We start from the raw sequence: 13,749 nt of genomic DNA, 5'->3' as shown, positions 1-13,749 counted from the left end.
ATGATTATCACTACAGCAGGTGGAGACGGTGATTATCGCTGCAACATGTAGAAACTGTCATCTTCACTGCAAGAGGGAGACTTATTTACTTTCAGTGGATAACAGAGAGACAGTCGCTGTCCATGTAACATTTTGAGACAATCACACTTTCACTGCAGCATGTAGAGACTGTCATTTTCACTACAATCATATTTTCTCATAGTTATTGAATCGTAGACATTATCATGATATCCGCTGTGGCTACCCACAAGGATCATGTCACTTTCTTCACCGTCAGTATCGGCCTAAATCATCATTCGTGGTGTCATTTTCACAGAAGAACGTCTTCTTGATTTCATCTTACCTCACATGACGTTTACAAGGTCGACCTCAAACCAGTGAAGGAATTTCACCACTACGGTCCTCCATGAATTAACTTCACTGCCACAATCCACCACAGTCAACCCTCTGTGGGTCATGTAATAACGACAAACAGTATTTTTCACTGTTTCACTTCAGCACAAGCTTACACCATCAGTGCCACGGTGAAAATCCCGACTTGACCTGAACGGCGATCTTCGAGCGATATGAGCGGCGGTGAAGACGGCACGAACCGCGACCGACCGATGTTTTGTTTGTTTTTTTCGTCCTATATTTCTCCTCCAAAAGTCTAAAATATCGTAAAAAAAATCTGGATAGATATTGAGAGAAAGTGATGAATAGGTTTACTTACCGGGTTGGAGGAGAGGTCTGTAGGCAGGAGATGTGTGGTGCTGTGCAGGAGGTATAGCGGCCGGGTCCACACTCCCTCCGCTACCTCTGCTGCCCGCCCACGCCACACCATCGCCCGCGTCACGGGCTTGGCTTTCCCCCCTCCCACGCTTTCACCAGGCACGCCCTCGGACGAGGCACCAGCACCAGAGGTCCACCTGCGGCAGGAGTGGTGATTTGCGACTGTGGTGGTGGTAGTGGTGATGATGTAAGGCACTGGGGGTGCTGATCTCAACCTGTGGTGTTGGTGACCTCACTCAAGATTGGTGGTGACATGTGGCAGTAGTGTTAATGTGAGGCAGTAGTGGTGATGACCTGATGACACACGTATCGACAACCCCGAAGTTATAAGTAATGAAATAGTAGTACTTCGCTACCCTACTTAAGTAGTTAATCTCGCTTATTGCTCTGACTTAAATACTTCGAAAGATAGAAGTGAAAAATTTTAAAGTAAACTTTTTCTGTAAATATATATTTGAGTGCAGTAGACAGCATTCGAAGTACTTAAGTAAGAGTAGATCCAAGTTTGGTCTACTTGAGTAGATAAGTATTGTTACTGATTTATTTAACGCGAGTGGTCACAAATGATTTATGTAACAAAGTCTTGAGATGAAGCATTAATGTCTATAATACATAAAGCAATCTTGCATACGATCTTATTCATAATTTGCTCTTCCCTGCGTAGGAGAGCAAGGAGAGGAAAATAAATTACTGGGTCACTGTCTTAACTTATCAGGAATTCAAGATGTGTCCACAAAAATCTTTGAAACAACCGACGTATCATTTGTTGACATTGTGGACGATAAGTGATATGATATATTCTGTGCATCAGGTATTACGAACACCAACAAATACTATGCTATTGATGTTGTGAAATAAGACATCTCACAACATGAGGATGAATGTTGTTGTCGTTGGGAGATAAAACTTTCTTCAGTGTCTGGGTCTTGGGTCATATTAAACTACTGGTAGTTGACTTCAAAGCTACTACGTATATGTTTTAGTTTCTGAAAACTTTAGGGAGGAGAACTGTGGGTAAGGGAGGGCCAATATAACAGACTAGGACTGAAACATTCATATCTCCGCCGCCATTTTAGAGATCCAGCCAGGTCAATGGTGTTAGAAATACCTCTTGGCCTTTTAGAGGCAATTTTCCTGGGTCTTTCTCTCCTCGACACCCTAGGTTTATCAGACCAGTCACTGCTCCTCAACTACGTGCGTCATGCCAGTAACTTCACCTGCCAATGCTGCCACCCTTGAACTACCATGGCCTTGAAAATGAAGTTTTTTTCCCTCGACACAACACATCAAAAACAACTTCAATTGGTCGCGTGGTGGCCTCGTGTTGCATGGGTTGGGGATTTCATTCCGGTCTAGGTTCAGATTTCTCTTCCTGTTACTGTCATGGTTTTGTTCCTGTCCCCTCGCTACACATGATCTGTTCCAATCCCCTTGCTACCCATGATCCTTTCCAATCCCCTTGCTACCCATGATCTATTCCAATCCCCTTACTACCCATGATCCGCTCCAATCCCCTCGCTACCCATGATCCATTTCAGCTCCCTTGAAGCAAGTGATCCAGAGGCCACTTTTGTGCCCCGAATACAAGAATTAATCGTCATTTTTCCCAGAAGTGGAGTCAACGCTCATGTCACTGCTTCTGTGCGGCACCAATAACAGAATCGTCTCAGCTTATCTTTCTCCACTGCCTCTGTGGTCTAGTAAGCTCAAACGTCCCTTCCAGAGGACACTTTCCAGGTTGATTACCTTCATGTCTGATTACATCCTAGACATGGATGTCTGAGTATATACAGTAAACATAAACATAAAAACATAAAAAAATAAAGAATACAACGATGTCAGTTGTACAAACGAGACCGTAGTATTATACCACTATCCTGTCATGATTAACTCAATATCAACATGAGGGTGCATTGGAAAGCAGATAAGGGTACATGGAAGTTCATGAGAGAGATAGCAATGCGTAGGAGCAAAGAGGAAGACAGATATCAGAAGACCTGATGTTTTATAAAAGGTATCTGTTAGAGGGTGGTAATAGGATCTTAAATCCTTATTCTGTATAGATAGAGGCAGGATAGTCTCGTCAGAAAACTTCTCACTCCAAAGGCGTCCATCCTTCCCCTGCAACCAGTTGAAGCGCAGTCTTGGAGTTGCAAGAACCAAGCAAGTGGGGCATCGGGGTGAAATGATAACAATGATAACAAATGATGATGATATTATGTTACATTTAACGCTTCATTCGTCCTATTCACGTCTCCACCAGCTTCATCATATATCAGCTGAGATGTCGATCCTATGAAAAAAAAAATGTGTTTTCAGCAAGAAGGGGAAATCTGGAAATCCGTTCAAAACTTCCTTGTTTTCCTCACCCACGAATAACCAGAATTCTGTACCAAACTCGCCAGCTGTGACCTGTGGCACGTGTTTGGCCGCGCTCCTCCGTCAGTAGTGAGAAATTATCAGAACAGGTGAGGAAGCCTCAGATAACCCTCAGGAATGGTGTTTGTCAAAGGTCAGACCTTAAGCAAGTTACTCCTCCAGTGACCCCAATGCCAAGAAGGGAAACGACCCTCAGCACTTGTGTGAAAGTGATGTTGTTAAAGATTCGTCAGGTCTGTGAATGACACAGGGACTTGTGAATTCTATGGTTCGGTCTCAGGTTGTACGTTGAACTTATCGGTTCACATTTCACAAGTGAAGCTTTGGCCTCTCGTGGCTGTACTGGCTAAGCAGTATGGGTGGTGGTTCTCATCACGACACTACTGCTCAACAGGTCATGATGAAACTTAAAATCTATCCATGAAGAGAAACCTAGGCATTATATTCTGTGCATTCATCTGTCTAATGCTATTCGGTGGGTTGCAGTGTGAGACGAAGCACTGGTTTAATCGAATACAAACTGGGTCATGAGGTGGAAAAGTTGTGTTTTAAAGGAAAAAGAAAATGGCAAATGAGGAAACTTTTACCTTAACAAATTTCCTCCAGCAGCCATCACTATTCTCAGTCCAGGAGCAACAACATGTTGCCATACGTCGTCAACAACCAGTACTTTCTATCTGTGTGTGTGTTAAAGTAGTATTTAGTGGTCTACGTCATGCTTTCTGAGAGCCGTAAAGTGACCTCATTATCTACTCCGTTCGTCTCGTTATCTTCCACTGGTGTCCTGCCTTAGGAAATCATAGGATACAATCCAGTAAGAGTGTATGAGGTCTTAGAATCATTTCTATCATCTGAAGAAGGTGTTAATGATTTATAAGGTGGAGACTTTACTGTAACTGGATGATCTTCATGACCCTGGCAGCTGAAAAGCTCAGCTAACCAATCAACCAGAAGGAAAATGTCTTCATTATCTGAATCATTCTTGTCTCGGGTGCTCTTCAGACTCTGTAAGACATGCGCTCTTGTATGATACTTGCTCGAGCAGCCATCATCACTTAGTCAACAGAAAATCACAAATAGAGACATTATCAGGAGACAACCGACTCTTTTCCTTCTTCGTAATGAATGTGTCTGACATTAGTAGAAAGCGTTCTGCTCTGCAATTTATTCTTGAACCAAACGAAACGTTTGTATGAATGTCTCTTAGCGAGAGAAAATGTGAGCAGAGATTTTGCTGAATATCTATCTTTTCACTGACTGTCATTCACTCTGTTCTTCTGTACAAGATATGGGCCAGGCACTTACAGCCATTCGCCTTTTGTGGGAATCGTACACCCTTGGGGTCCTCATTGACAGGCTGACCAGGTCCCCTGAACGCCCACTTCCCTGAAATGAACATTCTGCAACTCTTCGCTTCCTGGAATAACTCTCCCAGGAGGCTCACAGACACCTCTGTTCTTCGTGTTTTAATTAACATTTTGACTCGGCGGGTGAATGTTAGGGATACACCCTGACTTGTGCCAATTCGTCCAATTTTTTCACTAAGATGAAATAACACTTCGTCCACAGCTCCGTCAGCCACCTGCATGTTAAAGAAAACATTTCACAACTACTTGACAACATTTCATGGTCAGTGTAAAGTGAGAATAATGTTTAATGATCATGAATGAAGGATAGTTTTCATTGGCATCTAGCAGTCAACCTCCGTCATTAGGTTTCGTAAATGGAAACGAATTTTCTTTCTTATTTGAAAGCTGTCATGGCTGATTATCATTTCACATGTAATTCATCCTTAACAATCAAAATCGCGAATGTATATATATATATATATATATATATATATATATATATATATATATATATATATATATATATATATATATATATTCTCATGCTTGCTTTTCCCTTCCCAGGGAGGCAGCATCAGGCAAAGAGCCTTCGTGGAAAAAACGCTTCTCTCCTTCTTCTGTTCCGTCTTTTAAAAAGTGATATTGCAGGCGTGGAGAACTGCCACAGGCTCAGCTTCCGCCCTCTTTTTCGCCTTCCACAGTAGGCAGGAGATACGTAGGTAGTACATTATTCCTTCCCCTCTGTCCTGGGGATGATGTATGCATCTTCTTAATCTAAGCTATATCTATACATTGGTTACTAACGTATCAGCAGATGCAGTGATTTACGTATGCAAATCTATCATGAATTCACTCATTTACATTCTCTTAACATTCATACCGCAGATTATCGCCCAATAGTCCATAAGAAATGACCAAACTCTACCTAATCATTTAGGAACTCGTACCTGGAACATTCCAATCATCCGGAAGACATGAGCACACTTCGGGCCCTAATAACATCTTCCCCCAATCATTCCTAAGCACCTAATCAACCTTCACAAACTGAACGCACCCTTCTCCCAGCCAGTCCATGAACGCGACACACTCTTGCCTCCAATGGTTCATAAACCCAACACCACAGAGACCACACTGTTGTCAACACATAATGATGCCACAGGTTACACAACACAAGTAGGTACTATTACCACGCCCTTTCCTCCCTGACAACAAGTGTATATATATATATATATATATATATATATATATATATATATATATATATATATATATATATATATATATATATATATATATACACACACACATATTGTCACACAAGGTAGGAGTGGTGCCAATGCCGTTCAATACAGTGCGTGGAGAGGCTTCCATCTACTGAAGTATTTATATTGGAAAGGTCATAGTGTCACAGAAAAGGCCGGAGCTACACACACAACAGGGCAAGTCCCCAAGCTGTTGACACACACACACACACACACACACACACACACACACACACAACGTGAACCAAAATACATCTATGGGAATGGGTCATGAGAGCATGACCATAGAGGATCTACATAGTCCCGGATCATACGTATTAGTTCATGGTCATAACACACTCGTGCAACGAGACTAGGTCACGGGGAGTGTGTTATGATCAATTAACCGCTGGAAATAGTTCATAAGGAAGGATTCACAACCACGGACATGAATGTGGTTATGGGCACTTTGACATGAGGTATGGGTCATGTGATAGGGCCGTGAGCACTCGTATATCAGATCTGGGTCAATTCTGACTTCCCATGGGTTATTCTCATGGCATCAGGAGTGAGGCTTTGGTCAAGGGCTTCGATCTCAGGTCTTTTTTCTAACAGAGGGTGTTCGTTATGGTCATTCTGATACGAACAGTGAACCATGGATGGTTTCTCAACCATAGAGATTGGTTCATAGAAAATAAACTACGGATACTCAAGTTACGGAAATGGGTAATGACCCTTGAACCATGAGGGATAGAGAGGTGAGGTGAGGTGGTATTTGTGACATGTATTGAGACTCGGTTACTGAAACGCATTCCTACTCATCAGATGATCCGGATTAGGGAGCGACACTGAATCATGGGGATCAGTTTGGGATGTTTGGTAATTAGTACGGATGCTGTAGACTTACCTAAACACAGTCCAGGGGTCGGGGAGGAGGCAGTTATGAGCCTTCACATGTGTGTTCGGTCTTCATAGCAGATGGGGACAGGTGTGAGCATACATTGAATTAGCCGGCCATTGTGTTGGCAATACTCACATGGTTGTGGGACGCAGTGGACTGCAGTGCCTAACGTGACCTAGCCAGAGGATGAGGCACGCAAGTAACAAACTATCTATTCATATATATATATATATATATATATATATATATATATATATATATATATATATATATATATATATATATATATGAACACCATTTGCAGCACAATAGATAATTCAATGCCCTTGCATCCTATGGATAGTACAGAGGTACGATCCATGGCTCTGTCTAGATCACTTGTCACATGAGTCAAAACCTGGCACATAAGTATCTTACAGTGTTACCCTAACCAAGCGATCAGATATGGTGACCTCAGACATTGCCCGAATCCTGGTAATTTCCTTACGTAATTCCTGTTCCCTAAAAGCATAAACGTCTCACGAATCCTAAGCCGTCCTGGTTTATTGCGTTGACCAGCTACGGATGTAGAGTTATAGAAATAATAGAAAATATGAGAATGCCTTTTCGATCAAAGTGAAAAAATTCATCAGTTAATTAGCAATGTCATTTCCGTCACTACAGAAGTGTGCTAGATCATTCAACACATTCAGATCATAATGTATTAAACTCATTTACTGCAAAAATGTTAGTCGACGATAACTTTTGTCGGTGCTGAAAAAATCCACATTAAGATTGGGTGATACTGATTTTATGATTTGGGCTCAGGAATTATACAATCAATCCCACCAAAACATAACTGACAAAATTTTCTGTCCTGCTCTCAGCCTAGAATGCAATTTCCTGTATATTGACCAAAGGAATAGGATGCCACAAACTAGTTAGCTTCGCCCTGTAGCTTAAAGACAATGCAAAATTTCTTGTCCTCAACCTCCATCCACAGGAACCGTAAATGCTCACTCTCTGCTCTGAGTGTGTGAGATGTGGCATTTCCTCACCCAGTGCACACATCTCAGCTGGAAGGATTCAGGCTCCTTCATATTCCCTCTAACAATGATTCTCACACTTGGTGTCATTTTGGAAAACATACCAACGAATTAGTTGAAGATAAATGTACAAAAATACAAACGTCTTTAAGCCTGATGGCTCCAAGATGCCTCAGTGTGTATGAATAAGTTTATAGATTCCTAGTTATTCTCTCAGGCTCCGTTTACCCAATCCTATACCGCTTTTCTAAGCATAATTCTTTGCTAATGATGTTCATATATTATCATTTGGTATAGGACCACGATTAATCTGCCATATCATCGATACTGTGTCAACTCTTTAAGTCATCAATTCAGGTAAAACACATTAGTGGCAGATGACACACAAGTCCTAGATAAATTATTTTGATGTGGGTACCTGATCATGAATCTGGGTACCTGGTCATTGATGCAGGTCATTAGAGAATATCCAACAAACTGTCTAAAGGAAAACAAGTTAGTCTGATACAATACGCGGCCAATCAACTTCCCTCCAACTACTCGAAGTACTGGGTGAAGAACCTGGTGCATTAGATCAGGAGGAAGCCGTAGACTTTTATTCTTATAGTCTACCAAAAGGTGTTTGATGCTGTGCCCCGCAAGTGATCAAAGAGAAATTTAGAACATTAAGGAACCAACGATCCTCCGCTGGGATGCCTCTAAAAGTTTCTTGTCCTATGAAACTCATCAAATATTTCTAAATGGTACGAAATCAGACTGAAAGAAAGTTTGTTAGGAATACCGTAATGTTCAGTCGCCGGTCCATTTCTCTTTGTTCTGCTTATAATTGGTTGACCCAGAGGTGAACCTCTTACCTGATGACACCGAAGCATCTGGAGTCATTACAGATTGAAACCATCCAGGAAGACTACAAGAAGATCTAGATAGGACTGTCAAATCGTACCGATGCGTAGCTGGTTAGAATTCACCCACCAGAGAAGTGCAGATGTATGAACATGCCTAAATCTAAAAACTCAATACATTTTTATCATAAACTTAGCAAGACGTCCACAAACTGCCCCAGCCGTAACCACTACCACGATATGTACCAGCCCCAACCACCCGCACACCCTGCCTAGCCCCAACCACCCACGCACGTCCTTGGTCCAAACACCTGTTGGGCGGAGGTGACGTCACTGGCCCTCCCAGCTCCCAGCCCTCCGCTCCATAATCAATATGACCGCCCTACCTGACGGGTCCTGGAGCTGACGTCACCACACCAGCTGCCGCCCCTCGTAAACCACCTGCCTGCCTATCTGTACCCACCACCTCTCTACTTGTCCTTACCCACCACCTGTTTGTTTTACCTACCATCTGTCTGTACGTGCCACCTGTCAATTCTTTACTTACCATCTGTCCCTACCTCCTCACTTGTGCTAAGCTCATTAGCTCGACTCTCGTGATTACTATAGCCTAATTAATGATTCATCAAAACATCTCATTAACAGCCTTCACTCGCATGCGTCCGGAAATCATATATATATATATATATATATATATATATATATATATATATATATATATATATATATATATATATATATATATATATATCTTATTTTACTCACCTGCCGTCTGAGTAGTTCTCCAGGTAGATAGGAACCTCTAGGCCTGTTGCAGAACAACGTAGACTGGAGAGAGAGAGAGAGAGAGAGAGAGAGAGAGAGAGACGGGGAAAGAGAGAGTCTATCTCTAAGAAAATATTCCATTCACAAACATTCAAAACACTAGAATAGAGCAGGAGTCAAATCCAAATCCTGAGCATCATTGTTGCTGCACTAGAAACACCCAGATCTTCCCCAGCGAATAAGCATCACCCACATATCTGACCTCACTTGACCCGGTACCAACGCCTCAACCAGCCACCATACTATGACCACTAAATTACCTGATGTATGAGCCATCTCAGCGACCTCACTCATTTTCTTTCATTCATCAGTTTTCACGGTGTGAACAACAGGTGTTTATGATTTTCATTGCATGTTTCGGTGAAAAGTAACCAAACGTCAACAGAAACTGAAGAGGTTACTGTAAATTAGCCACAGAAAAAAGCAGCTTTCGAGATAGTTTACTGTGAAGAGTAGTTGACACTAGCGCCACAGATACGTTCAAAGATAGGCACGAGAAACGCTTCGTTTCAAGTCTATTACTAACAATATTTGCATCTAAGGGAAACTGTGCCTTATTATTTCCATTATCACAAACAACTTTGGATGGTCTCCGTAATCGATCGCTGTTTGATAACCATTGTAACTTGTATTTAACCTCCGAGATCAGACGGTAAAAGAGGACAATCGCAGTGCCTTGAATCTCTGGTCCAACTTGCATTAAAAACATTAATGATAACAGTGACCTTAAACGTGGTATCGTGTATTGTGCTTCATTCAGAGAAGAAACAGCTTGTGTCCTCGACGATTCTTCAGTGCTATTCATGAGCTAAAGTAGGATAAAAGGCATCCACATCACAAAGGCCAAGAGTCGAGTGCTTTAGTTATTACGAATAAAAGTGATCACAATAAGATCACTTCTGAATTGTTGAATGATAACGATACATACGAAGAACTCTGCGCCAATTTAACAGGCGAAGTTAACAAAGATTCACCTGACAACTTAGAATATCCCTGAAAGGAGGACCTCATTAAACATGTGGTTAATTTGCTGCTCTCATGACTGACCAGAGTCATCAGCTGACGTGACCTAAGACTGAGAGATCAGGGCGTTAGGGTCACCCTGGTTGACTCAGGTCACCTCATCAGGACCTCGTCTGATGTACTCAGTGCTCGTCATTTTGCCAAGAGACTGAATTCGTGAAAGATCTAGGAAACGTATTGCATTGTTCCTGACCAAGAAAGACTACTAGAGTGTGGGGAGGTGAGCGAATGAAGACCTTTCTTTTCTATCTTTTTTCTTTTTTTGTTCCTGGCGCTACCTCGCTGACCTCTTGAAATGACGAATATATATATAAACATATATATTGAAGCCCTGGTGGTGCTTCCTACTTCCTCACTAAACCTGCTGGTAGGGAACGAATTACGTTGTTTTTCTCTCTCTTTTAGCACAGAATCTTTATCAATGATGATTTTGCCTGTTTTCTATATATTATATACAAGACGCCTACCATTACCCTGTGAGGAGACAATGCGAGAGATGGAGGGGAATCCACAGACGAAGGGGTTCCTCTACGAATATTTTTCCCATCTAAATCGTCTTCTTGTGGCAAATGTACTGATTCTCATTTATTTCATTTTCAACTTTTGTTTTTTCTACGAGCCTCCCAAGCTGTTCTGGTTTCAAAACCGAGACGGACGACCTCTACAGTGAGACTGCCGCCAACAAACAGGTGATGAAGTTTCCATACTTGGAGGACACCGCCTGGTCCCTATCTTGTTAAAAGTGAACACTTTGGTCAATGATTTGTACCATACGTATTACCTTGTGCTCTCCTGAAAATGGCTTTATGTAAAGTTTAAGAATTTTAATGAAAAGTGTAATAGATTTCTCAAAATTTCAAGATTTAACACCGTCTATCACCAGAATATATTAACCCTCAAAGCCATTTAATTATATCATCATCTCTTCACGAAAATGGTTATGACGTCATCTGTCTCAAAAGCAGCCGCCTTGAGAAACTTTCTACCGAGCATCAACCAGACAGAACTTCACCGAATCAAAGGAACTTTACGAATTCATACTTAAGAAAAACTTATTTTATTGCGGCAGGTTAGGGGGTGCCTAGAGGCTGATCCTTCACTGCCATACAGGACTAGCAACACCCAGAGTCAACATTCGTTGCTACAAAAGACGGACATGTTGGCTCCTACAAAGAAAAAGAAGAAGAAACTAATCATAGTCGCTCTTACATACAACCTGGCACCGTGACCTTTCCTAGAAAAAGACGGAGAGCAAATTGGTGACTATTGTGTCGTTGTTTGACATGTCCCGTGGAGGAATGTCATTCTTATCTCAGGTTTCGTCGTCTGCCTCAATGTTTTGTCGTCTGGCTGGAGGAGCTGCCATGCCTAGAGCCACGCCTCCTCCTCCTCCTCCCTTCCATTCACCAGGTCCTTCAAGGCTTTTGTCTCGTCTTGTACGCTGCTCCACAGTCCATTGGAGGATCTAGGCTCCTGAAGGCCAAGGGTTGCATGCATAGCCTTCGGGTTTTCCAGTCACTCCCTTACTTACATCGGGAGGTATAGATTATGCAACAGATATTGTCGTACCTTGATGCTTTAGTTGCGAGATTAATGTAAGAACACTAGATATCATTCTTATGATTAATGTTAATGTCAAGTGCTTGAACACGTCGATATGCTCTTTGAACATGAACTGTATATAATTCATGGTAGCATAAAGAGGCTAGAGAGATAATCTAAGAGATTTGAAAGTGAGTTTTGATATCATTGTATGATATATCATTTATATTCTGATGAGCAGAGCCACTCAGGATGGACGTTATCCACTAGTGACCCCTCCTGGCAGATGAAAACCAACCCAACACCTCCCGCCTGCCGCGCCTGGGAAGGCATTTCATACACATTTTTTCCTCAGTATGTACGCTCGAGTTTCATATCAGTCATGCAGTCTGGCGATGAATGTTGCGTCTCTGATACCACTCACACTGATAAAGATGCCAAATAAGCTTTAGAACTGACTCTTACGGTGCACACTTCCGACAAATTTCTTTTGCTCTTACAACCCTTTTCTGAAATTCTTCTGGGAACATCAAGAACCCGCACTACTTTGCTACTACCTCCCACTCCTCTCACTGAAGCTGTGTCAAGCATATAACCTTGGCCGACTAACAAAGGCATATTTTACTGGTAACTTCTCCAGTAACACAGCCAAGAGAAGCATTTTTCCCTCTCTATGTGAAAGAGACAACATACATCAACATCATAACATCATCATTACTTCAATGAGTCGGTCCTTCTCAAAAACGAGAGAACTGGTGGACGAAGATCCTGACCATTTTTCTTTATCAAATCCTCGAACTTAAGGAAATTGGTAATACAATTTTACCAGACATATTTGCATCGCTTCAGCAAAACAAGAATTCATGCTTTAATATCTTCTGCAGAATATGTTATGCATAGGTCAAGATCACATGACATCCAGCAGCATCGATATCTCTTTTGAATATCTAGGAATCATCTACATAAGAGCTGACCTCTGGCCTAAGATAATGGATTACAGATGAACAACGGAGGCTACAGTGCACACCACCATTTACATACTGGTCCTTCCAGATCTCCTCCAACCAACACCTGGAACAACCAACACCTGGACCAACCAACACTTGGACCAACCAACACCTGAACCAACCAGCAACTGGACCAACCAGCAACTGAACCAACCAACACCTGGACCAACCAGCAACTGGATCAACCAACACCTGAACCAACCTGCAACTGGACCAACCAACACCTGAACCAACCAGCAACTGGACCAGCCAACACCTGGACCAACCAATACCTAGACCTCAGTCGAGTGTTCAGGGTAAAGTTACTTCACTATATTTGCCACCTTAACTCCTCGTCATCAGAGATACCTCATCCCCAAATTCGACAACATCATCGCACTTTAAATCATGTGACCCAGTGGCTTGCTGATTACTACGTTCTCTGTGTAGAGGAGGAGGTAAACAGGTGACCAGTTCTCATGATTCGACGCAGAAGGAGTACTTACAGAGGAGAGAAAGAGAACCACCAACAGTGCGGAGAGGAGAAAGTATGTCAAGTTTTGAAATCTGACTGGGAGAAATGATCATCTGAGTTCTTTTAGACTCGACTCTACCGATTACATTTGTACAGCAAGTAGTGGTCCATTCAAGGGACAAAAACATTCTTATGAACATTCCAGTAACTGCTCAGGAGAGAAGATTCTCTGACATCTGTGGGATTCTAAACTACTACTTGGGTAATGTAGGGTTTCCGAGATAGATCTGACGTTTGGTGATACCCAAAAGGTATACTGTGTCCAATGGAAGAACCATAAGGTCGTCACAGGAGATGAGAATGTTGTAAGGTTTCAGAAAAGAAGAAAAG

This window comes from Panulirus ornatus, chromosome 24 (assembly GCF_036320965.1).
Source record: "Panulirus ornatus isolate Po-2019 chromosome 24, ASM3632096v1, whole genome shotgun sequence".
In the NCBI taxonomy this organism is placed as follows: Eukaryota; Metazoa; Arthropoda; class Malacostraca; order Decapoda; family Palinuridae; genus Panulirus; species Panulirus ornatus.
This window is presented reverse-complemented; position numbering follows the sequence as displayed.